Consider the following 27,414-nt stretch of genomic DNA (forward strand, 5'->3'; position numbering starts at 1 on the left):
GCTACCGAATCCTCGACAGGAACCAAAAAAAGAAAAGCTTCAACCGCTCAACGACCCGCTTTGGCAGCATTTGAGGAGTATATGAACTATAAGAAATCCAAAGACAACAAGACATCTGATCACTTAACTAAATATTTCGCAAGCGTTGAGGAAACTGTGCGAACTTTCCGAATAGACCTGCAAATTAAAATAAAATCTGAATTTTCGTCAATTTTACACAAAGCCGAATATGAAGCTATATCATATTCTAATAAATTAAAAGACTCGCAACCGTTTACTTCGAATACTTCGATTCACCACACTACAAACTTCAATAATCAAATGGCAGTAGCAGGTAACAGAGTTCAACAATCTCCTAACCTGTGTTCATCCGAAGCATCCTCTTTACGCTTCCAAAATCTGGGAACACACCAATCGACTTTGCAGACATTGGGACATGGAAGTCCTGGGACATGGAATTCACAACAAAGTTTTTTGGAAACATCGAGAGATGGAACACATAATATATCTGTGCAACAATTATCATATCATACTCTGGAAGAGGGAGTTCAGTACAATTACTTACTTCATTCACAATGACGCAGACAGGAAATGCTACAAAACATGTCCGAATGTTCTGAAGAAGACGGGTCTCGGTCAACTACGTGAACGGTTTTGGAATGGAATATGTATGAATGTATATTTGAATCACTTATAACATAAACATAAAAATAACTCACTAGGAACAAAAATCTGTTTGTTTTATTAACCCTTTCCTAAATATTTATACAGTGCGGCTCCTTAATGAAGCCCCCCCTTTATTTCTTAAGCCGCTCAACATATAAATTTAAAACTTTTTATACTTCAATGACAATATAAATACTACTTGTTGACCTAAGTTGCATACTACTTACATTAAAGATGGCGGCTGGACGTCATTTTGAAAAAAAAAACAAATAACGAAGGCAGCTGTGTGATACATCATTTGAAAGCTCTTATTTAATAGAGTATTGTCTGAAAATTTCAGATCATTTGTGGCAACAATAAAAAAATGGCGGCGTGTCAAAGTTGCAATATTTGAAAATTTGTTAAAAGTGTAAAAACCAACATTTCTTACCTTTTTATTGCAAAAGATATTGGAAGTGCTCTTCATTTACTTCTAAACAATAAAGTAACCTATTTGAAAATTCTTCACGGACATTCTGAAAAGAATTTCTTAATATGCTACAAATTTGACACGCCACAAATGATTTGAGACAATTGAGACAATACTACTCTATTCAATAAGAGCTTTCAAATGATGTATCACACAGCCCCCTTTGTTATTTGATTTTTCTTTCCAAAATGGCGTCCAGCCGCCATTTAATGTAAGAAGTATGAAATTTACGTCAACAAGTAGTACTTATATTGTCATTGAAGTATGCCAAATTTTAAATCTATATGTTGAACGGTTTAAGAAATAAAGGGGAGCCTCATGAAAGAGCCGCATTATATAGAGAGATAGAGCGTACTTAGTATCTGCACTAATAATGTATAATAACACTAATAATAATAATAGGTTATTTATATTATTTAAATTACTTATTTATCATTGCGTTTTTGTCAAAAACTGATAACTAAAAAGATACACATATGCTCATCTAAATATAAACGTGCAAAAATATTCTAAAGTATCTTACCTTAAACAAACAGCAAGTCTCTCTTCAATAGACACCGCCCTTCGAAATCTAGTGTTGTTATGTTCTATTGAATTCTTTAATAAACTAAGAAGCTCAAAGAACTTTTCCTCAGACATACGAAAATATTTAAAAAATCTCTTTTTATCTTGTCTCAGGTCCGAAAACAAATGATGAAATTCACCATAAGTCAGTCTTTTTTGATTAATATTATTAACCCAGCATTTTTTTGGGTTAATTCTTCTTGTTCCATACTGCCAATCAAGCTCAGTACCGCAAGGTCTTCTTCTGACGATGAACTGCTCATGTTTTCAAGTCTACACTGAACAATGTACTACGACGTGTTCGATTTCGAGACGCGACGCGCCGCTTCGCCCAAGTGGGCGGACACCGGCTAAATGACTCTTCGCTTCCGTTCGCGACGCTTCGTCTAAGTGGGCGAGCACCTTTAATGTTCGACGCAAATCGCGAAGCGTCATTCTAGAACGTGGTTTGCGAATATAAAAGAAGCGGTGTCGACGGCGGGAGTAGTGAATTTGGGAACGCGGTAAAGTTTAAATAGTGGAATAATTGTGTTTAGTAGCTGAATTAATTATTGTACGGAGTGTTTTGAAGTGTAAATAAATTTATTAATTGTTGAGTTAAATTGACTTTGTGTAAACCCACGGGAAAATCGTAACACTATATTGTATCCTTTAGTAGGTAACACAGACTCTTACATAAAAAACTCTCCTCATTTTCTTGAAAAACTCAAACATATCGACATTAATCCAAATCATATTCTGGTAAGTTTTGATGTTGTAAGTTTATTCACGAACGTCCCAGTTGACAAAACTCTTTCAATTGTTAGATCTAAATTGCAAAATGATTCAAGTTTTGGAGAACGTACAAGCTTAAGCGTAAACACTATTTTAGAACTTTTAACAATTTGTGTTAAAACAACATTCTTCCAATATGGAGATGATTATTACCAACAAAATTCTGGAATGGCAATGGGTTTTCCATTGTCTCCAATATTAAGTAATATTTTTATGGAACAGTTCGAAGAAAATAACATTAATAATTTTAATTATAAACCAACAATCTGGTGGTGATATATTGATGATGTTTTCTCAATATATCCATTCGGTAATGATCATCTCAAACAATTTCTAACTCACATAAACTCAATAGAACCCACAATCAAATTTACAACAGAAACTGAACAAAATAACGAACTTCCATTCTTAGACATTGTTGAATCCTTCTTCCCTTGGGTAAAACTACCCAGTTTTTAAATAAAACCCCGTTGGTTATTTCGGTTTGGTTTTATTAGTGGACTGTATGAACTGACAAAACAAAAATGCGAAAAGAACGGAGAGCGCAACGACCAATTCGGATTACTACTACTTTCCGACTGATCGATTTTTCCAGGGTTTTAAGAAACGCATGAGTGCGACGCAGAGACCCTGATATGACGGAGAAAAAATATCGTCTAGCCGTGGCATCGATCGTTGACCGGTTCGGTCCTCAAAAAAATGCATTACTTTACATCCACCCCCTCTTGAAATCTCCGTCTTTCAAAAATTCAAAACTCATAATCTACTTAAACATAATAATTAATATCCTAAAGTTATAACTACAGGGTATCTAAAGGTAATACACATAACCTTGAAATACCTCCTTTATAAGTACCACTGCTGGTCCTAATAGTAACTACTACTCTACATCTATGATCACGGCCCGGATGCACGTCAACAACGCGACCCAATTGCCACTTCAATGGAGGCAAATTCTCGTCCTTCACTATTACCATATCAACCACTTTAACAGACGCCTTTTCACCACGCCATTTGGTTCTCTGTTGGAGTTGGGAAAGATATTCCTTAGTCCACCTCTTCCAGAAGCTCTGAATTAGCTGCGTTAACAAGTGATACCGCTGAAGCCGTGAAATCCTTTGATTATTAAGATCTTCTTGAGGTAGAGACCGTAGGGACGTTCCGATCAAAAAATGTCCAGGGGTTAATATTTCAAGATCATCAGGTGACTCGGACAAAGGTGTAATCGGGCGTGAATTCAGACAAGATTCCACTTGAGTTATTACCGTGTATAGTTCCTCAAAGGTAAGATGCTGGTCCCCCACAACCCTTTTTAAATGATATTTGACCATTCTTACCCCTGATTCCCAAAGCCCGCCAAAATGTGGTGAGCGAGGTGGTATGAAATGCCATTTAATACCACACTGTGAAAAGTATTCAGAGAAAAGGTGTTGGTTTTTCTTATTTTTTAAGAAATTGTACATATCTTGAAGTTCCTTGTCAGCAAAAGATTTTACCACTGATTCAATTAGCTTTGAAAGCAACAAAGCTCCGCATAGTTCCAACCTGGGCAGGCTGACCGTTTTCAAGGGAGCCACCTTTGATTTTGAACAAACCAAATTGCTTTTACAATTTCCTTCTAGGTCATAAGACCTAACGTAAACGCACGCCCCATAAGCCTTCAAGGATGCGTCACAAAATCCATGCAATTGAATCTCCTCACGATTTTCACATAGCACATACCTAGGAATTTTCAACAAACTTAATTTCTGTAGTTCGTCCTCCAGTCGATACCACTGACCCGCTATACCTTCCGGAACCTCATCGTCCCATCCTAGTTTCTTCGTCCAAAGATCTTGAAGAAGTATCTTTGACCCGATTATAATAGGAGCGATAAGTCCTAATGGGTCGAAGACTCGACACACTAATGATAAAATTTGACGTTTACTCATACATCTATTCATTTCAGCTTCTCCACTATAGCCGAATTGCAAAACGTCTGCCCGGGAATTCCAAAGTATTCCCAAAGTTTTAGTTGAACTGTCACCGCTAGAAATATAATGCTCAATCTCTTCAGCTTCCTTATCTCCTTCAATGACTGTTGGAACATTCGACCCCCATTTTCTTAAAACAAATCCCAACTCATTTAATAAGCGACTAATTTCAACCTTTAATTCCTTGGCCCTCCTTTCATCCTCCGCACCAGTCAAAAGGTCGTCCATGTAGAAATCCTTCAATATTATCTCGTGACTTCCCTCGACTACCTCCTCCTGCAACACTGCCGCCTGTTGAAGACCCTTTACCTCTAAATAACTAGAACACGACATTCCGTACGTCACTGTATTTAAACAGTAATGTTCTATAGGCTGGTCCTTATCAAAACGCCATAATATACGCTGAAAATCCCTATCCTTCTCTGCCACCCAAATCTGCCGGAACATCTTTTCTACGTCTGCTGTTATCACCACCTTGTGCATTCGAAACCTTAAAAGTATAGCAAAAATGTCATCTTGCAACCTAGGCCCAACCAATAAATTATTATTTAGCGAAACTCCATTGGAGGAACGCGAACTAGCATCAAACAACCCTCAATTTGGTGGTGAGCGACGTTGTCTTCAGAACTGCATGATGGGGTAAATAATATATGTTCGGCCCTACAATATCAAAATTTCCTTCAAGCTTTGTCATATGCCCTAACCCGATGTATTCCTGAATAAACTTATGATACAATTCCTTATACGGTGTATCCCTTTCCATTCTCCTCTCTACAGAATGAAACCTTTTCAACGCATTATCTACTGAATTACCTAATCCAACTGCATTCTGACGGAATGGTAACCTGACCACTAATTTTTCATCCGTGTGCCTAGCAGTTGTTTTCGTGAAGAAGCTTTCACACTCTTCTTCCTCCTTTGACCTTGGCTGATCCCTACTTATTTCTTCCATAACCCAAAATTTTTCCAGTTGGTCTTGCACGGCTTGTTTCGAAACGAGATGACATGAGCTCGAATTACCAGAATCACCATTTTTATAATCAAAATTAAGAGGCCCTGCTACAATATATCCTAACTTTGTTTCCTGCATTATTAGACCATTTTCACGTAACTTAAATTTGTTGGTTCCTAAAATGTCCCAAAATACGGGAGCTCCTAAAAGAAGGTCTATTTTTCCAGGACAATTGAAATTAGTGTATGCCAACTGAAATCCCTGGGGTAAGTCTATATTAACTAATTGAACCTTGGTCAGTGGAATGTCATTGGAAATTTTGTCGATCACTAAAAGTCCTATGTCTGCACTATACTCTGACACCTTTGAAATAATCCTACCCTTTGTCATCTGTGAAATATTTGTAGCCCCTGTTCCTATACCCAAAATAGAAATATTTGTTCTTCTCATAGTGAGCCCTAATTTATTCCTAAATTCCTTGGTAATAAACGATGATTGCGATCCACCATCTAACAAAGCCCTACCTTCATGAAAATGTCCCTCTGCATCCTTTATTTTAACTAAAGCCGTTGACAGTAGAACTTCCTGATATTTTGCTTTACTATTAACTGTTTGAATACCTTCACTATTTCTACTATGCCCATTAAAGCTAAAACTCCGATTGTTATTGTCCTCATTTTTCCTACCTCCTTGACTTGCCTCTACTTCTCTTGAATTTTCCTGCCTTTCTACATGCAATAGCCTATGATGTTTACCTTTGCAGTACGAGCAACCTGAAAATGTGCAAGCTTGTACTCTATGCCCGGTCCGCAGGCAGTTCCAGCACAGCGTGTTGTTATTTACAACTAATCTTTTATCTTGTAATGACATGTCTTGAAATTGTTTACATCTCTGAATATAATGCTCAGACGATTTGCAAACCACGCAGCGAAAATTCTGAAAGGCGCCATAACTATTTAATGTGTCTCCTTTTAACCTTGGTGCTCTCTCATTAATTTTTCCGAATTTATTTTCCGAGTTTTGCACAACCTTATTGGTAGTTTCTATAATTGAACATTTATTTGTCAGAAATTTTAAAAATACATTTATTGTTGGAAAATCGTCCGCGGAAAAATCTGTAGCATTCTGCTTTTGCCATTCTTTTCTAGTCAATGGATCAAGTTTTCTTTCAAAAATATAGATCAGCAAAACATCCCAACTATCCACTCCTAACCCTAGCGTTTTCAAAGCCCTCAAATCTCTTTTGATTTCGTCAACGAATTTACGAAGCTCCGGAGCTGATTCTCTCGCCATTGGTGGAAAGTTATACATTGAATCTAGATGGCTTAAAGCTATTATCTTTTTGTTTTCATACCGCTCCTTTAATAAACTCCAGGCTTCCTGATAATTCGTGGACGAAACCTCTAAAGAATGAATCACATCGGCCGCGTTACCTTTCAGTACACTTTTCAAATAATAAAACTTTTCAACATCCGACAAATTTGTATTACTATCTACAACCGCATGGAATGTATCATGAAATTCAAGCCACTGCCTGTAGGAACCATTAAACAACGGAATTTCCATAGGCGGAAGCTTAACTTCCGTTTTTACCCTTACATTGCTTGATTGAGTGCTGGAGGATGATGTAGCTGCATTATTAATCGGCATTAAACTATTTAGTTTTCCAACAACTTCGAAAAATAGTTTAGTAAAAGCATTTCTTTCTTCATCTTGTTCTTCACCATTTTCCAACTCCTCAATAGCATACTGAACACTTTCAAATTCATCCCAATATTCATTGACTCTTGATAGCCGCGCTGCAAGTTCGTTAACCTTTGATTCATCAAAACTATTGATAAAAGTATTTTGTCTTGTAATATTTCCCTTAATAATGCCCCGTTTACGCTTTAAACTAGTTAAATCCGACATTGTAACTACAATTAATAATCAAATGTACCCTTTTTTTGTATTGTATAAGTGAACCTTAAACGTATTACCCCAACTCAAGTGAAACCTTTTACATTTAATACCTTGATGACCTTTGTAAACCTAATAATGTCCCACAAAATGAATTGTTAATCGTACTTACCCTACGGCTTGTACTCTACCTCAATACGCACACTTTTTCTCCTTCCTTCTATCAGCTTCCATAGAGGCCCTGCCTTGAATCCTTATCGTAGTAGCACCTATTCGCCTTCCTGTGTCTTTTCGCTTCTGCCCTAACGGTGTTACTTCCCAATAAAGTCACCGCTAATCCAAAGTCTGGATAAATTGATTAGAACTTCTAATCATCCGGCTCGAAGGACCAAAATGTTGAATCCTTCTTCCCTTGGGTAAAACTACCCAGTTTTTAAATAAAACCCCGTTGGTTAATTTGGTTTAGTTTTATTAGTGGACTGTATAAACTGACAAAACAAAAATGCGAAAAAAACGGAGAGCGGAACGACCAATTCGGCTTACTACTACTTTCCGACTGCCCGATTTTTCCAGGGTTTTAAGAAACGCATGAGTGCGACGCAGACACCCTGATATGACGGAGAAAAAATATCGTCTAGCCGTGGCATCGATCGTTGACCGGTTCGGTCCTCAAAAAAATGCATTACTTTACAGTCAGTCTGCTAGAAATCTGTACAATTTATTGTACATCGTAATGAGACGATCCTATAAACGGAATTAAGGTAAACGATTAAAGCAACTAATACGCAAATTTCCAGGATAACGTATAACCGGTTGCTGTCAGGAATAGGAATCTCCGTTGCCTGAAAATGTTGACAAGTTTAGCTACTTCATATGGACCTTTTTATATCCGAGTTTAAAGAAGGTTAGTATCGATTTGCTTCAAAGACCCAATTTTCAAAACTTAATAAACGTATGTATAAGGTTTAGCATACACACAATCATTTCAGCCTGCTACTAATTTCGTATTCAACGAGTATTTTTGGTTTGTTTGTTAAGAAAAATTTATGCAGCGCCCTAACATCGATCACAGCAAATAGTATTGCGGTGTGGCACTAAAACAAATATCTCTCAACATGTACAGACCTTTCTGTATCAGAAACTTCTCAACTGAGAAGGGAAAAATCAGAAACAACTACTTTGAGACTACCTACTACGTTGGTAGGAGCTAATACTCCTACCAACATTGAATTACACTGTTTTTCCTGTTGAATTCTTGAGTATTTAAATTACTCCTTTATAATAGATACCAATATTTTTTCATTGGCAATTCAATAATTATTTTATTTAATTACGAATCGTGAGCTGGACATCTTCGTATAGATGCACCAAAAATAGTTCAACTGCATGTAAGTCGAAACTTTAGTACTCATAAAACTCATTACAATGGGTCGGTTAAAGAAACAAACTCTATGTGCCACTTACATAAGAAGGTATTACGCTCAGTTAGCGTTTTTCACCTTAATTATTTAACGTAATAAAATTTAGCTGAAATAAATTAAAAGTAAAGTCACATTATCATGATGTGTGGGTCTTATCGTCTCATTCGAGTAGTATGTGTGTTGAATGTGTTAAATATCACTTCAGAAATACTTTATTACAAATGTATCATTTATCATTCGTATTAAAAAAAAAACTTGGGTCACTTTTAAAATCAGTTGTCATTTTTTCCATAGTAAAATCAAATTTAATTATGCTTAGCCAATACAATATTCCGACTTGTTATTCCATGTAGGTAAATTATCATGTGCATTTAAACAAAATAAATATTATAACATTAAAATGTATCAATCAGCAGTTTCTTTATCGACACTTTCGCGGCGATGCGACGAGACGAGTGCAATAAAGCAAGTCTGTCACACCGGCACGCGGCATCAAATAGAACTAATTAGTCTGCTTTACTTTATTTTCCACTAATGTCGCGATTTTTGTAAGCAACCAAATAATAACCTTCGATTTTTAATGTACTGTTTGTTTTGAACGGTGGAAACATATCGAAATCCTCTTTTAATTTCTTCACTGTGCTTTTTTTTAAAAAAGCGGAGACTTACACATAGTAAGTAAAAAATGATTTGTCGACAATTAGAAGTTTCATTTACCGCATCGGCACATTTTTTGTCGTTATCGGGAATGCTTGACTTCGACATCGAAATACCACAATCCGTTGTTTTACAGTGTGGATTTAACTTTTAACTTCCGATTTAGAAGACATGTAAAAATTAATTTAATAGCATGCTACAGTATGTAAAATTCAATTTTTTTTTCCAAACTATTTGATTTTTTAGCTTAACTTTTATACAAACTTCTACTAAATAGAAATGCTAAAAGCACACATTTTGCTTTGAATATTGTAATCCACAAAATTCGTATACTGGGAATGTTACATTTTTTAATTTGACTTGGTCAGCTGTGTCTCTACTTTGGTGTGAAGTTTTAGAGTTGATTTAAACATCGCAACTTTTCTTCGATAATCAATATTATCGATTTCATTTATGTTACTTCTCTGTAAATTAGGATGTAACATTTTCGATTGAATAGGAAAATCGGACTGAAACTTACCATTTTTTGATCCGCCTTTTTCTGAAATGCAAAACATTGAATCCTTTGTTATATTTGTATTGATTGATTCATTAACGTCGAATTTACCTATAACAGAATGCTTTAAAATACCAATGTGGACCATGTGGTCTCCTAAAATACCTGCCCAAACATTAAGTTTTTCTGGATATTGGGTATGGGTTTCCCTAAACCAATGTGTATTCGTGTCTGACCAATACCTACAGTTATGCCTGTTCACTTTTCCATTCAAAAAAAACATACACTCATCACAGAAGCAAATATTGTACAACAAGTTTACGTTGTTTGTCAGATTAGTAGACATAATTTCACAAAATTGTAGTCTTCTATCATAGTCATCTTCGTTTAATTCCTGAACCAATTTTACCTTGTATGGATGAAAATTGTGTTTTTTTTAAATTCTCCATACACTGCTTGTCGAAACATCCGATGCATGGGAAATTTGATTTAAAGACTGATTATTATCCATTGCAACGTGTCCCAAAACAGCAACTTCAATTGGTTCATTAATAATTTGTCTTTCAGGTTAATGTTTTTTGTTTGTCACTGAACCAGTTTCCATGAATTTTTGCATCGTCTTTAAGACATACTGATGACCAATTAATTTATCTGGATGGATTGCATTGAAAGCGCGCGCGGCAGCTCGTGCACAGTCGTTATGTTTGAATTAAAAACGTACAATTTCTATTCTTTCGGCAGTCGTGTAAACCATATTGACAATGTTCCTTCAAAACGAACTTACAAGTTGACCGACTGGCAAAAACATGGAATGGAAAACAAGTATTCGGTAGTGTTATCAGCAGTTTGACCAAAATAACAAAAAAATGTTTTTATTTTTATCTTTTATAATAACAATGGCCATTTTTCTTAATTATTCTCATATGCTATCATGTATATCATATGGTCTCAATTCAAAGCAAATGTACAAATAAAATAGTGCAATTAATTCCTTATTAAATACCCTTTCCAACGATGCACAGAGGGGCAAGATTCTAAATTTGTGGCAGAAATGTTTATTACCAGAATTCTAATAAATTAAAGGTTTGGCATTAAAAATAATATTTAATTTATTAAATTTGACATAATTATAACATAAAACTGGGTAAAACTCTATGATTATTATAATTTTTTCTGCATCATTAAAATATTCAGAAAAAAAACAAATGTGAGTTTGTTTCCTGGACTTGATTTTAAAGAAAATACCTATATTTTTATTGAGTATCTTGATTCAGAGAGTTTTTTTTCTTAAATTCGGCATTAGTTAGAATTTCTTTTATTGGTCAAATAAATTTCTACTCAAAAAATATATTTATTCTAATCGATTTTGAGAAATAATATAATAATAGTTTATTTTTTATTTTGCTTGTTTTAGAGGTACACATACATAACAATACATGATCACATCCTTAAATTGTGAAATTACCTCTGCTGCTGAAATAACCTCGGCCTCGGCCTCGCCTCGCCTCGTTTCTTCAAGTAAAATGATTAACAGAGGAAAATAGGAAAATTTTTAGGTAACTAAATTATATAAAAACAACTAAAAAATAAAATAATTTAATTAACAAAAGTCGAACAGCAAAAAGTAGAGAAATAATGTGAACATTTCATAAACAATATGTTGACATTTTTATGTATCACAAAGTCCTATTCAAAACAAAACTTAACACAGTTCCACATCAGAAGCACTGCCCTCATCACTAGAGTTCATTTGATCAGTTTCCGATTCATCTTCTTCTGGGGAAAGTAAGTCCAGAACTTCCTTCTCAAATGACTTGCTTTTCTTCTTGGGTAATTTTCGTATACTAGAAATTGCCGGATCCGATGTTACCAAAAGTCTTTTAAACACATCTTCAAGTGTTTGCTGCCTAGAGCATTTACGAGCATAACCTTCCCTGTATTGCTTGATGCTTTTATTTAGCGCCTCTTGGGCTTCCTCGGATAAATGTCCGATAGGGAGGCAAAACGACTTAATAATATCTGGTCCATGTACAAGAATTTTGTGGAGAGTTGCGGGCATGTTGTACCATGGGTATCTTTCGACTAATAATCTAGCTGTTTGCAGGCTAAATATTTTAAACCTATCTATATTTATTTTAAAGCCAGATGAAATGGTCTGCAGAATAATTTTTAGTCTTGTGATATCTGCATCAATACGAGTAATTTCAGAGGATATAAATACATTTTCAAAAAATCGCCTGGCAGTATTTCCATCGTTTGAGCTACCGAATCCAGGTTTTGGGCGATCAACAATCAAACCCATTCGCGTTTTAAACTGCTCCTGAATTTTTCTTTTGGTTTCAGCAACTACCTTCTTATGGTCCACACCTCTTGCTTGCCATTTTTTAATTGGCATTTTATAGGACAAATGTAGCAAATACTCAAAAAACCGAATCCAGGCATGCAAACTAGAAAGACCGAATGACAAAGTTGATGGCTTAATTTCTCTTTTCAGAACTAGATCAATGTTGTTAAAAGATGTTGATGTTGCTCTACAAATATAACATTTTTGTGTAGACGTTGTCGACGATGCCGCATTGCAAATTTTTCCGTCAATCATGGTAAATAATAAACTATGAGATATATTGAGAAGCTTTCCTCCTAAGTTTATATTTGTAGCCTGAAGCTCTTTTATCTGATTTTCTATATATGTTTTTTCTCTAACGATGATGACAGGAGTTTCGTGGATAAATTGTATCCTAATTGGCCGGCAAAATCGTGGTGAGCTGGTTCTTGGGTTCTGCCAAATAACTATATGTTTTTCAGGGGTTTCATATATTAATCGAAGAGGTACAAAGGATGTTATAAATATAGAGGCATCATCAAACTCTTCATCGTAGTTATATTTTTGTTTATATTGGCTTTGACCAGAAGTTCCGTCACATCCCCACTTAGAAATCAATGTTAATCGAATGTCGTCATTTTCAGTAACTGAAGTGCCTGTAGCTTTACCTCGGCCACTTTGCCGTTTATTTGCATATGCTCTTTTGACGGATAACAACGTTTTTTAGCCTCCTGAATTTTCTTGTAAGACGGAAATTTCTTTTTATCTGCTTCTCTAATAATATTGTATTGATGTCTAGTCAATTTAGCTTCTATTAATACGGATAAAGCTTTATCTTCAGACAGATACAGTGATTCCCCTTCTCGTCTTTTGAATGCTTGTCTATATTTCGACGCTCGAGTAGGTGTACTAAACTTTACTTCTTTTACTATGGCTGCAGCGTCGACACTTCCCTCAGCTCTAAGGCTCATTTGAGCGGCATATGTCAGTTCAGCTGAACTCATTGTAGAACCAATTAATTTAGTTTTGTTTCTTTTGGTTCTCTCGCTACTGTGTAAAAAATCGTTTGTAGGTCTTCCAATTCTTGGCTTGCATTTGTTGGAGGATTGTAAGAACATAGGAAATGTTATAGTACCTTCCAGCCATTTTGAATTTTCAGTAATAAATCGATCCTTTTTATACTGAGCAGCTTTTATCTTTGCCATAAATTCTGACATGAAACGAGAAGTCTTTTGCTTTATTACCTTAAGTAATGTCTGAGGACAACTGGTAATATTTTTCGCATATAAGATTACGCGTTGAGTCCTGTCATCAATATTTAACAATATTTTTTTGTCGGGTAAGACATTAATACGTCAAAAAGTTTTCTTTTAGATAATTGGATAGGGTCAACTGACCAGTAAATGAACGATTAAGGCTACTTCTTCTTTTACATTTATTGAAAATTATGAATAAGGTTGAAATGTACTTACATTTTTTTACATATTAATTTGTTTGTTTATTCTCCTAAGTATTATGGAAACAGTACTATATGGAGGATAACTGGTTTTAATATTATTTAGTATTTGTGTAACAATGTCACAATTCCTAGTAAATGAACAGATCAACCTAATCATTGAACAACAAAACTCCAATAAATGAACATTTTATTTTATTACACAAAAATACAATTTTTTTAAAAACATATATTTACTTAGAAGCTAGTAATACTTTATAAAAAACTTCACATTTCCACAGAAAATAAACCATTTGAAATATGTTTTGGTTCAGGAATTTTTTTTAACACTTGTTTACTCTGGTACCAGATTTTATCAGGTACTTTTGGCCATTGCCATTTGTTTGTAATTTTTTTTCCATTACGCTTATTTTATACTCATCTTCAGTTATACTCATCACTTTTCCAGGGTATACTTTGTTTCCATATCTAACCGCCACATAGTCATTGATAATAAATATTTTGGTTGCAGCCGACTTCTGCTTCTTAGATTTCCGATTAATATCGCCATTGTCGCTATTTTGAAGTCCTTGATTCAATTGTCCTATTATTCCTTGTTCGCCCAAAGTTGTTGTTTCACACTTATTTATTTCAGAAAGTTGTCTTGTTTCTCTTCTTTTTTTTGTTTGCAGCGTTGTAGACTCATTTTTTGAAATGTTTTCCATTTTACGTTTTCGACTATTTTTTGCGTTTTTAATATTACCACTTTTTTCTTTTTGGTTTTTCTTTTCCTCTCTTTCAACTTTCCTCTTTTTTACTTCTTCACATTTTAAATTTTTCTTCATTTCTTGTTCCTTATGATACTGGGCCCATTTATCGGAAGTTATGGCAAATGGCATTATCACACGACTGTTAACTTTGTTCTTTGGTTTGTTTTCTTGTTGTGGCCAATATAGATGTTCATTCCAGAGGTTATTAAGTACAGTTTCTTGAGCATTTCCTATAACATTATTTGAAATTATATTAACCTTACATTTAGTATCACATTTTGTGTCAGTCTTATCAAATGCCTCTTCAGGTACAGTGCGAACATTATCGATTGTATCAAATATCTTATTCTGAACATCATCTAGAAATTCCCTGCAGACATTAGTACTATCACAGTTTTGAGTATTTACATCATTGTTGACTTTTAGTTTTTTATTAACAGCATCTAGATCAGGCTCGATTGAGGCTCTGTTGGGGTTAAGTCCTATGACATCCGTGCAGATGTTTTAAAGTAGAACATCTTCTTCTATAGTACCATAAGTATTATTTAGAGGGCTTATTGGAACTGGTGTATATACAATTCCATTTATTTCTAAAGGTAGGTCATTTATAAATGACTCATTTAAAGGATCTTTGTATAAGTTGGGTAAATATGTATCTCGATTCGATTCATCAGTGATGGGGGCTTGTTCTTGTCCTGCCTTTTGTTTACAAAGTCTCCAAAATAAGTATATGTCTTCTTGTTCACAATCATTAAGTCTATTTTCATACTCGTTAATTTTATCTTTCTCTAAAAACTCTTCCAACACTTTAAGGCAAGAGTCATAATCTTGATTTGTAGCTTTATTTTCAAGCCCAAAGATTTCTTTGCGCCTTGTAGATATACACTTGGTGTAATCTACCGCATCCGGGTTGAGTGGAAACAAACCACAAATCTTAAATCCATTTGTAATTGTGGTGACCTTACAAGCATTATCAAATGCTTTTTTAAAAAGCAAACTAAAATTATGACGTGTAATATGCGTATTTGAACTCTGTTTGTGTTCTCGACACACTTTTTTCCATTCTGCCTTAAGGGGTCGAAAAATACTGACGTCGCAGGATTGCAAGATATGAGTTGAGTTAGGGTATAAACAATAGAGAATTATTCCCTTCTCTATACAGAACTCGTGCAGCTCCATGTTGTAGTGAGACTTATGTTCGTCTATGAATAAAATAACCGGAAAAAACAATTCTCACTCTTAACAGCCAAGGAAAAATACATATATAAATATACATTTGCAATATACTCGAAAAATGTTGCTGAGGTCATCCATCCCGAGTCGGATCTGCCAATAGCCCATTCTGCTGGAACGGACAACGACAGCTCTTTTGGTATTCTTTTATATGGAAAGACGATCATTGGCGGAACGGCAACGCCTGCTACACTATAATTACATAGCACGGTTATAGATTCCTTTTCGTTCCCAGATGCTATTTCGTAAAGGTTTTTAAAACTGCTCCTCGGGCCCAAAACTAATCCTGATTTCATACATGTTCGCATGCCAGTCTCATCTGCATTATATATTCTGTTTGGATCGGTCATCATGTCCATTATATTTTTATCGTCAATAAACTTTTTTAGCTCGGAAAACCATTGGCTAATTGCAGTTTCTGTTACTGAAGCCCGGCTCTTAGAAATTATTTCCGTGTTTCGCTTTGATATTTCAGGATGCCGTTGTAAAAATAGTTTCAACCATTTATCTCCTGGTCTGTCATCAAGAAATGGGTTTGGTCTAGACGCAATCTTTAAAACCTTTTGAACTGAGTCTTTTACTTCATTCGGGTGCATAGGAAATCCTAACTTGGCTTTATCCAAAATCCATTTCTTGATTCGTTCTTCCTCCGAATAAGTTAAAATTGGCGAAGGGCCCATTTTTCGTGCGTTAGGAACTTTACCAGTTATTTTGTTATGAAGTGTTGATTTCGGGATTAAATACTTTGAAGACGCTTTGTTTAAGGTGATGCTTCCAGAGTTAATTTCAGCAAGTGCATTGGCTAAGTCTTCCTCAGAGTATTTAAAACGTAAATATTTGGCTGCCATCTGAAAAGATGTGAGTGAAATTAGTAATCAAATATTAAATAGGTTCCCACTTTTCATTATTGAAGCGAAAAACCAACACACCTAATGAATGAACACCACTTAATGAACAGGTTATTATGGCGTTCAATAACTGGATTTTACATGACTAGACTAAAAGTATCTAAATAAGGAACTTGCCTACGAATATTAGCTTACTATAAGGCTCATTTTACAATGTTTCTGAAAATTGCGCCAAAACCCAGTAAATGAACACAATGTTCATTCTTTAGCTTTTGATGATTTCGTCGGTCTATTAATTGTACATAGAAATTATTAAAATAAATGTATGCAATATTAATTTCCCTGGATGAAAAGATACTTGCTAAATGTATATAGAGTGTTAACAAAGCTACAGCAGATGGTTTTATTGAATTTTAAAGTTTTAAAATAAGTTTTGGTTAGCACATGTTTTTTACTCACCGCTAACAAATATGGCGTCCACAGGAATCACGCAGTGCCACCACCTCGTCGCTCGAGATTTTACATATCACTGTTGCACTCAGTGTTGCCAGATACTTATTTCACCGAACAGTAGAACGGCGTAAAAAAAAACAGTAGATTGATGTATATGAACAGTAGATTATTTATTAAATACTCAGTTTTAAAAATAACACAAAAATATATCAACAAAAAATAAATTCTCACATTTATGCTAAACTTAATGTAAAATTAAAACGTAGGAAGTAAAAAATACTTAACCAAAAAATTATTCTAATTCTGATTCCGAGTCCGTCAGCTCGGATTCTTTTTTGTACATTTTCGAGTTGTGCCACTTGATTAAATCTTTACTGTCGAAATTGAAACACGAGTTTTTATTTGACCTCGACAAAAAACTTTTACTATGCAGCAACCCTATAATGCTACTTGTGGATAACTTATTCCGTAAGTCAGTTTTTAATAAGTTGACTTGCGAAAAAAGTCTCTCAACATTAGCAGAAGAGTGAGGTAAGCACAATAAATTTAATACAAAATTTGAAAGATTTAAAAACATAGGAGAGTTGTCTCCAAAGCACTTATTCTTAACAGTAACCCAAAAGTGTTCTATACTGGCTGAATGATCTAAACCGATCGTTGTATTACGTAGTAAACGCCATTCATTATCTAGTGTCTGTATTTCCGAGTCCCTAATTATATTCGGAAAGTGCTGTGCTAAGGGAACAATACTAGGGGTATTACCAGCTATTACATTAATCGGATCTATAATCGCTAAGTTTTTGAAAATATCGTTACTAAAATCAAATCTTAAATTAATTTGAACGCAACTTTCGACAAAAAAATCCAAACAACGTGTACGCAGAATGTGTTTTTGCTCACTGGTTAAATTTTTCTCAGATAAAGCCACTTTAGCGCCCAAATAAACGTCTGTTAACTGGTGATAATTATGTGGATTTTTAAAATTTATTTTTTCTATCGGTGTCGTAAGAATTACCTCTCTTTTTATGAAGCACTCTAATAATGTTTTATAAATACTAGATAAATTTGCATGCATTTTGTGTATTTTTGGATTAGAAGATTGCATTTCTTTGTTCATATTATTGAAGAACGGTAATACAAACTCCAGAAATTCTAGAAAACATTTTGTTAGTGGATCTTTCAATCGAGTTAAAATTGCTTCTGCCGTCAGAAGTCGCTCGGTAAACAACGTATCTGTGAAAAATAAAATTAAAGAATCATATTGCTCTAATAATCTTACCACAGCACTTTCCAAAGATAACCAACTAGTTTGTGAAGGATGAAGTAATTTATGAATTTTTGTATTTGTGAAGTTCTGAAACTCTTTCAGAGATTCAATTCGTTTAGGACTGTTGGAGAAAAAGTTGTATGTGTCCCTAACTATATCTTCAACCCCTCTAGGTAATTTTTCACATGCAGCCGAGGCACATAGATGAAAACTATGACAGATGCAACGCATTAAGAATATGTTCGGCACTTCTTCTTTAAATCGGCTCATCACAGAATTGTACTTGCCTGTCATCACACTTGCACCATCTGAGGCAAAGCCAATTAGATTTTCTTTATATGGTATTTTTTTGTTCAGAAAATAGCTAATAATATTTCCATAAATATCTTGTGCCCTAGCGTCCTTCATAGGTATTAGTGTTAGAAAGGTGTCGCAAATCCTAAAATTGTTATTACTTAAAAGTAATCTAAAAATCTGATAAAACAGTTACCTTTTACTTTCATCATCGAAATACCTACAAACTATCGCCAAATGCTTTGTACATGACCAGTGGCGGCTCGTAGTAAATTTGAAGGGTAGTGCACAAAACAAGGGTCAATTAGCGCCGCAGGCGAAAAATTTTTTGAGACCACGCCCAAAATTCCTACAATTTTAAAATATGTAATTGTTTTCAAATATTGCACACTAACGTTAGGAAATACTGGAAGCATTTTAAAAAGTCGCGAAGAAAAATAACACGTGACTGATAAGAAAAACCCCGAGTGCACGATCTAATTGTGCACACGGGCCAGCTTAAAACATCGACTGACTCTAGACAGTCGCGGGGTACAGAGGGGGCGGACGGCGGAAGTTCGACCAATCAGATTTACTATACCCATGAGCTGTGCACTTGATTTTACCACGGCACACGGTGCACGGTGGCGGCGGTGATCCGTAATTCGTCCAGATTTCGTTTATTTATTAATAAAAGCTTATTTATTTCCAAGATTAATACTTGGTATTAATAGAAAATTATTTCAATCATTATAAGATTTATAATAAAAACATGCATTTTTGGACTCAAAATTTGGGAGTGCACGTGCACATGTGCACTTATTGAGGAGCCGCCACTGTACATGACCTATCTGTCGACTCATCAATGATTATTGAAAACTTTTTGGTTTGTAAAATACTCCTAACGTCCAACTCATTCTGTTTACCAATTACGTTTTTAACAATTGTTGAGCATTTGGTACGGCCACACTGAATTTGCTTGGCAATCTCTGAGTCGGGGCAAATGATCTATTGCATTATATGATATGTTATGTTCAGCAACATAGGCGGCCAAATGTATATCGGCTTTCTTAACTGCTTCTTCAAGCGAACTTGTCTTTTTAAAACTACTCATGGAAGTTAACGTGGGCTGTTTCTTGGCAGATTTTGATAATTTTAAGTGAACAGCACTTTCTTTATGTCGCAACAAGATTTGTTTGCCAGTGGAACCGATATTAATAGCTTTATTGCAGACAGTGCAAAATGCCCCCGTGTTGTTTTTCCTTGTCTTAGCCAACCTGCCAATTCTACATCTTTTTCCCAATCGCGTCTGTATTTCTGATAATACTTTGCTCTTTTTGCAGGGGTTTTGCTAGTAGACGGCCCTTCCCCACCTGACAAACCATCCTCGGAACTAGAAATATTTTACAATTTAAGTAGGGACTAACATTAAAATTTACAAAAGTTAAGTACCTGCTCATCTTCGGCTGGGCTATTTCTAAAACAAATCGTTAGACGTTTTTAACAAAACCAAGCTTAGTCACTAAACGTTCGGTACGTGTAAAATGATGTAAACAGTAAAAAAATACAGGATACACAATCAACTACGGGGACCAGATTGCCTATTAACGTCATTGTTTTATCGAGTATACATCATAGATGGCAGTGGTGGTCAATGGCCTAAAAAATTTGTAAACATCGCCGCCGGTTGGTAATAATTATTATATTATTACTTATTAGCTATTCTTTGGACTTTTGATGGTAAAATCGTAGTAGAGAGGGAAGAATACCACTTTTTTCCGCATGTTGTACTCAGTAATTTTTTCAGTAGATTTTATCATGGAAACAGTAGAACAGAAGGTTGAAGGTTAAAACAGTAAATCTACTGTTAAAACAGTAGGTCTGGCAACACTGGTTGCACTTGTTTGAAATTCCAATAAATGAACGGCGTAGTTGATATGCGCAGTTAGCATTAGAGAAAGAGAGGAATATAATATTTTGTAAGGAGTTCTTGTTTTTGGCTAAAATGTGGGATTTTGTTCATTTACTAGGTGAAGTTCACTGACTGGTCAGTTGACCCTATGTGTATGATGAATGTACGTTTTTCAAAAAAAAAACTTAAATTGTCGTTGCTTCGCTTCGCAAGAACATTTTATTATTTTTGTCTTTTTTGAAAAATAAAGGTCCCTACCTTGAATGGTTAATGTTTGGTGTGACATTGTGGGCGATAATATTGGTCTTTTTTATTGATGGAAATATTAACGCGACAAAATACGCTACTTCTTAAGAGAGAACGAAGAAAATAAAGAAATAAATTTAAATCGACGAATGACAATGTGTTGGTATTAACATGGCGGCTGTCCAACTCATTCTTTTTTTCTTACGGTGGATTGGCGTGATGGTACTGTTAACTGGCCAGTATGCCAGATTTGAGCACCAGATTTCTTTCTTTAGGGACGCTTATAACAAATTGTTTATGCAGAAGTGGCAAGAACAGCAGAAAACTCGAAAGGAATGATAGGTAAGAGAATAATAATAACGTAACATTTATTTGATTTCGTTCTCAAATAAATCTCCTGCTTTAGCCAAGCAGTAGCCTAACCTGTCATAAAATTCCTGACGCACGTTAATGAAAGTTTGATTAGAAATAGAACCTAGTATTTCAACTATTTTCTGTCGCAATTGGCCTAAATCCTCAGCCCTCATATGACGATGACCGTAAAGTTTTTGGGTTACATGCCCCCAAAGAAAGAAGTCATTTGGGGCGAGGTCGGGCGATCGAGGAGGCCAATTGACAGTACCATTTCTGCAAATCAGACGATTTGGAAATGTTTGGTGCAAAAATGCTTGTACCTACTAACCGTCTTGCTGGAACCAGATTTCCTGCAAGTTAATGTTCAGATTATGTACAGCTGGTAGCACGTTCTCTCTTAAAAGGTTTAAATACTTATTGGCATTTAAGTTTCCATCAATAAAAAAAGATCCTATAATATGATTGTTTAAAATGCCAGCCCAAACATTGACCTTTTGCGGATATTGAGTCCGAATAGGTACGCTTATATGCCTATTTTCCCTTGAATAAGCCACAGTAACGGACGGATTGTGATGACCATGCAAGGAAAAAGAGGACTCATCGGTAAATAAAATATTAGCTATGAAAGTGTTGTCTTGGTTAGACCTTTCAATAATGTCTTCACAAAACAACATTCGTTTTTCGCAGTCTTCCGGAAATATTTCTTGTGTTGTGCGTAACTTATAGCACCGGTACTTGTTCCGTTTTAAAATATTTCGCACAGTAGTTCGTGCAATGACAAGCTCCGCAGTAATAGCAGTACTATTACATGGGAAGTTGACTTCTGCCAAACTGTAAACTGCCGTTTCGCGCTGCTCTTGATTTTCATTTCGAGGATGACGGATACCTTCGGGAGGCTGCGGAAAATCGTGATCTCTACATTTGGTACAGTTTTGCGTACACCCAGTATTTTCAAATCTATAGACCATATCTTTAATTGTCGTACTCGCTGGCACAGGTCGATTTTCAAACATAAATATGAATCTTCCGATAATTTCCTCCACTGTACCACCAGAATAGTACCATTTAATAATTTGTACTCGTTCTCTCTCTCAAAAAATGTTGCCAAAAATGTAATTTTAAAAGCATTTTAAGCCTTACCTTTATCTGGGGCGCAAACCGTTAATTAGGTAATTTATTTCACTTATCTAATTAATAAATATTCACTAATGTAAAAAGTACAGTGTGACCCATTTAGAATGGAAACACCCCTATAAAATTTTAGGTTATTAACCGATTTAAATGATTTTTTTTTTGAAATAATTAGGAATGAAATGTCTATTACGGGAGAAAATTTTAAATATTTATTTCAGTTTTCAGGTCATATTACGATACTTTTTCTTGATAGAAAATGGAGAATGTTTATTAGCGATTTTTTTATTGAAAAAATTACTACGCCACTGAATCTATAGTGCTTTCAAATAGCTGTGACCAAATTTTTTTATTTATTTTTTTTTTTATTTTTTTTTTTTTTTAGAAATTAATCAATTAATAATTAATAATAAACAAGTAAATAGTAAAATAGTAACACCATTTCTATGGCAACAGTTGATGCAGGGTGTTCTTTTGTGACCGTTAGCTTAGAGGATTTTTGAATTTTAATTTGTCATAACTTTGTTATTAATGAATGGATTTTCATGAAATTTTGGTCACAGCTATTTGAAAGCACTATAGATCCAGTGGCGTAGTAATTTTTTCAATAAAAAAATCGCTAATAAAAATTCTCCATTTTCTATCAAGAAAAAGTATCGTCATATGACCTGAAAACTGAAATAAATATTTAAAATTTTCTCCCGTAATAGACATTTCATTCCTAATTATTTCAAAAAAAAAATCATTGAAATCGGTTAATAACCTAAAATTTTATAGGGGTGTTTCCATTCTAAATGGGTCACACTGTATAATAATAGTGTAATAGGTAGTGTATAAGGACGTAATAAAACAGAACAAGAAACTTCAATTTGCAAATACTAAATGTTTATTTGAAAAACAAAGGATAAACGGCATGTCATTTGAAAATAAGCCCGCGTTGATTTTTGAGTTGGGCCGAATACTTTTGACAGGCTGCGTTCAGAATTTTTGATTATCCATAATTGTTTTATAATGACTATGATTTCGAGTTTGCGTACTAAAGAACTAATAGAATACTATTAAGATAAGTGGTCTAAATGATAATGTATTAATAATTCAATTAATTGTACCAAACTAGCCTAGTCTAGATTTTTGAAATTTTGAGAGAATCCTGCTACAAAATAAAATTTAAAATTTTGTGGCCTTTTTAAAAAAACCAACACTTTTACAAACAATTTTAATAAATTTATTTACATACATACTATTTAAAAGAACAGATTTTTACTTAAAGACAGTTCAATAATGTTAAATTAAATATTTAGTAGCATTCCATAACTTTCTTACATCAGTAACATCAATAGAAGGAAATTAAGAAAAATATTAAGTAACATTTATTTTTATAAAACTGCCCTTTGATTCTCCTCTTGTATGTTATAAACATGGTGGGTTTTACATTATACTGTAGATTGTCAACACAAGTTCCTTTAGTTATACTAAACAGCATGTTTTTAAACAAAATAGAAGTGTATGTTTCCATTCATTAGAAGGTCAAAAATATTCTCGATGAAACCAATTTAATTTTTAAGTAGGTTATAACAAAAAAAAATGTTGGCATTTGTGTACATTGTCTATCTTGACTACTTTATTTTAACTTGTTCTGATATAATGAGATATGCTATGTTACTCCTACAGCTTAAAACTCAAGTTAATACTTTGACCAAAATATGCCTAAAGGTAAAACCCCTAGACCATATTATTATTTGATAACACCTATTTGCTATGTAAAATATTAACTATGTATTTTATTCATAATCATAAGGAATCAACTAAACTCTAAGAATAGAGGTGCAGACAAACATGTTCAATAAAAACACAAAAGCATGTCATTAGTATTACATACATACATTATTACTGACCAATTGCTACTTGTGTGGAGCAGCATGTGTGGACATGGTTTGCTACAAATATCATGCTCATAAAATAGCAATACGTATTTAGATTTTTTAGTATACCTACTATCTGGAGCATAGGTGAAGGGGGGCATGCTTTTGGCACATCTGAAGATCGGTTGCTTATGAGCAAGCCATAAAGTACATAGTGTCTACTTAAAGCAGGCATGCCTATTGCTAGGAAATGTGAACAGCTGAAGGGTACAATGATTCTTGGCATATGCTAAGAAGCAGGCCTTTTTATGAGCATGTGTGTCTGCACCTTCACTTTGGTTACAGTGGCAGATAGATACGTTGATTGAAAACTTTTTGTTATTGTATTTCCTATGATAAAACACACTATTATACTTACAAATAACCATATTACATTATTTTATGAACTGATATAATCATAGACTTGATATAATAGTTATTAAGTACAGGGTGATTGATTGAATTTTGACCACCCCCTTAACTTCCTTAAATTTGATTTTAGCAAAAAACGTTAAATACAAAACTAGTAGACATTTAGATCTACTTTATTCTTAGATAAACAGTTATTATACAGGGTGTCCTAAATTTGAGTAACGAAACAAACTTATGTTTTTTTAAATACAATGATCAACTTTTTAATCGATATTTGAATTCTACGTCAAATTCTAGGCCTAACTGATGTAAAATGTCTATATCGATATTCAACTGTTTCCGCAGCAGCGTCCTTGATTGATTGAATTCTGGACACCCCCTTAACTTCCTTATTTTTGATTTTAGTAAAAAAACTTGTTGTATCAATTTAGATGTAGATATTTAATTCTACTTTATTCTTAGATAAGCAGTTATTATACAGGGTGTCCCAAATTTGAGTAACTAAATTAACCCTTAATCACATAGTCGAGTCAACATTGTTAAAGTAACAGATGCTGCTTCGGAAACAGTTGAATATCGATACAGACATTTTACATCAGTTAGGTCTAGAATTTGACGTAGAATTCAAATATCACATAAAAAGTTGGTCATTGTATTTAAAAAAAACATAAGTTTGGTTCGTTACTCAAATTTGGGACACCCTGTATATTAACTGTTCATCTAAGAATAAAGTAGACCTAAATATCTACTAGTTTTGTATTTAACGTTTTTTGCTAAAATCAAAATTATGGAAGTTAAGGGGGTGGTCAAAATTCAATCAATCACCTTGTACAGGGTGAATCATCAACTAGAAGATATTTAGGTCTACTTTATTTTTAGATAAACAGTTATTCTACAGGGTGTCCCAAATTTGAGTAACAAACCAAACTTATGTTTTTTTAAATAGAATGACCAACTTTTTATCCGATATTTGAATTCTACGTCAAATTCTAGGCCTAATTGATGTAAAATGTCTGTATCGATATTCAACTGTTCCCGCAGCAGCGTCCTTGATTGATTGAATTTTGACCACCCTCTTAACTTCTTTAATTTTGATTTTAGCAAAAAACGTTAAATACAAAACTAGTAGATATTTAGGTCTACTTTACTCTTAGATAAAGAGTTATTATACAGGGTGTCCCAAATTTAAGTAGCAAACCAAACATGATTTTTTTAAATACAATGACCAACTTTTTAATCGATATTTTAATTCAACGTCAAATTTTAAGCCTAATTGATGTAAAATGTCTGTATCGATATTCAAATGTTTCCGCAGCAGCGTCCTTGATTGATTGAATTTTAACCACCCCCTTAACTTCCGTATTTTTGATTTTAGTAAAAAAACTAGTTGTAGCAACAGTTATAGATATTTGGGTCTACTTTTACTCTTAGATAAACAGTTATTATACAGGTTGCCCCAAATTTGAGTAACTAAATTAACTCTTAATCACATAGTCGAGGAAACATTGTTAAAGTAACAGATGCTGCGGAAACAGTTGAATATCGATACAGAAATTTTACATCAATTCCTAAAATTTGACGTAGAATGCAAATATCGGATAAAAAGTTGGTCATTGTGTTTAAAAAAACATAAGTTTGGTTCGTTACTAAAATTTAGGACACCCTGTATAATAACTGTTTATCTAAGAATAAAGTAGACCTAAATATCTACTAGTTTTGTAATTAACGTTTTTTGCTAAAATCAAAATTAAGAAAGTTAAGAGGGTGGTCAAAATTCAACCAATCAAGGACGCTGGTGGGGAAACAGTTGAATATCGATACAGACATTTTACATCAATTAGGCCTAGAATTTGACGTAGAATTCAAATATCGGATAAAAAGAGGGTCATCGTATTTAAAAAAACATAAGTTTGGTTTGTTACTCAAATTAGGGACACCCTGTGTAATAACTGTTTATCTAAAAATAAAGTAGACCTAAATATCTACTAGTTTTGTATTTAACATTTTTTGCTAAAATCAAAATTATGGAAGTTAAGGGGGTGGTCAAAATTCAATCAATCACCCTGTACATCCTTGGTTGCATTCCTTAGCAATACAGATAGTGGGAGAATGAATTCTGTGTTACAACCCTGTGTGCATGATCTGAAACTACAACTGTAAATTAAAAAGCACAGTCATTAGCCAACTTTACACTTCATTTTACAGCAACCAAGTTGGGGGATGAACTTGCTTGTCACACAAAAAATTGCTCAGCAACCATAAAATTGTTTACAATTTAATTAAAATGGAGCACTGATCTAAGTATTATATCTTTTGGCAAATTGATTGAACACAACCTGAACACTGGATCAGATAGCTTGTATATTGTCTAGTGAACTGAAGCTTTTAGATGTTTCACACCTTATTATATCATTGTCATTCAACTAAGTAACTTTGCTAATAACAACAGAATACTGTACACCCCATTTGTTAGCTGGTTCCTTAAATGTGGCTTTGTTGGTAACTGGACTCTAGACTCAATAAAAGTTGCGATGTTGTATGGCTAAGGTAGGAAATCGGCTTTACTACCTAAAAATAACTTTTTAATAACACTACACTAGGGGAGTCTCCTGCTATTCTCTCACTGACGAATTGTCTGGGGGGAGTTTCCTACCTTAAATTGAGAAGGCCACCAACTAGAGGAACTCTTACTATTGTGTAAATAGTGTTATTTGTTCATGTTTTCCTAAAATCTTACAATAATTGGACTAATAGGAGTCCATTCTGGTATTAATATGCCTGTCACTGTAAATGATTTCTTGTTTACTTTTAATTTGACAATTGAGGTTAGATTTTAATCGCAGATGACAGATGAAATATAGGGAGGTGTGGTAGCGCTATAGCAATTCGACTGCTAAATGAAAAATAAATAATTTCATTCAAATTGTTAAACAAATAGACAGAAATCGGACTAAATACAGCTCGCTGACCGATGACAGATTATCCAAATGAATGGAAATAAATTAGGAACAATCCAACAACAAAA

General features: G+C 34.2%; 1 long non-coding RNA gene and 1 pseudogene across 1 annotated transcript; both read right to left on the reverse strand.

The window, feature by feature from the left end:
* Window positions 1-14,903: 14,903 nt before the first annotated feature.
* LOC145736741 (uncharacterized) lies at window positions 14,904-17,830 on the reverse strand (annotated as a pseudogene).
* Window positions 17,831-22,984: 5,154 nt separating this feature from the next.
* Window positions 22,985-27,353, reverse strand: LOC145736482 (uncharacterized). Its single transcript, XR_014179971.1, has 2 exons — window positions 27,043-27,353; window positions 22,985-26,957 (listed from the first exon to the last, which is right to left on the reverse strand). It is a non-coding gene; the product is annotated as an uncharacterized LOC145736482 (long non-coding RNA).
* Between the last annotated feature and the right edge of the window lie 61 nt (window positions 27,354-27,414).

The sequence above is a fragment of the Ips typographus genome, linkage group LG12, assembly GCF_016097725.1.
Source record: "Ips typographus isolate SLU linkage group LG12, UJ_Ityp_2.0, whole genome shotgun sequence".
NCBI lineage: Eukaryota > Metazoa > Arthropoda > Insecta > Coleoptera > Curculionidae > Ips > Ips typographus.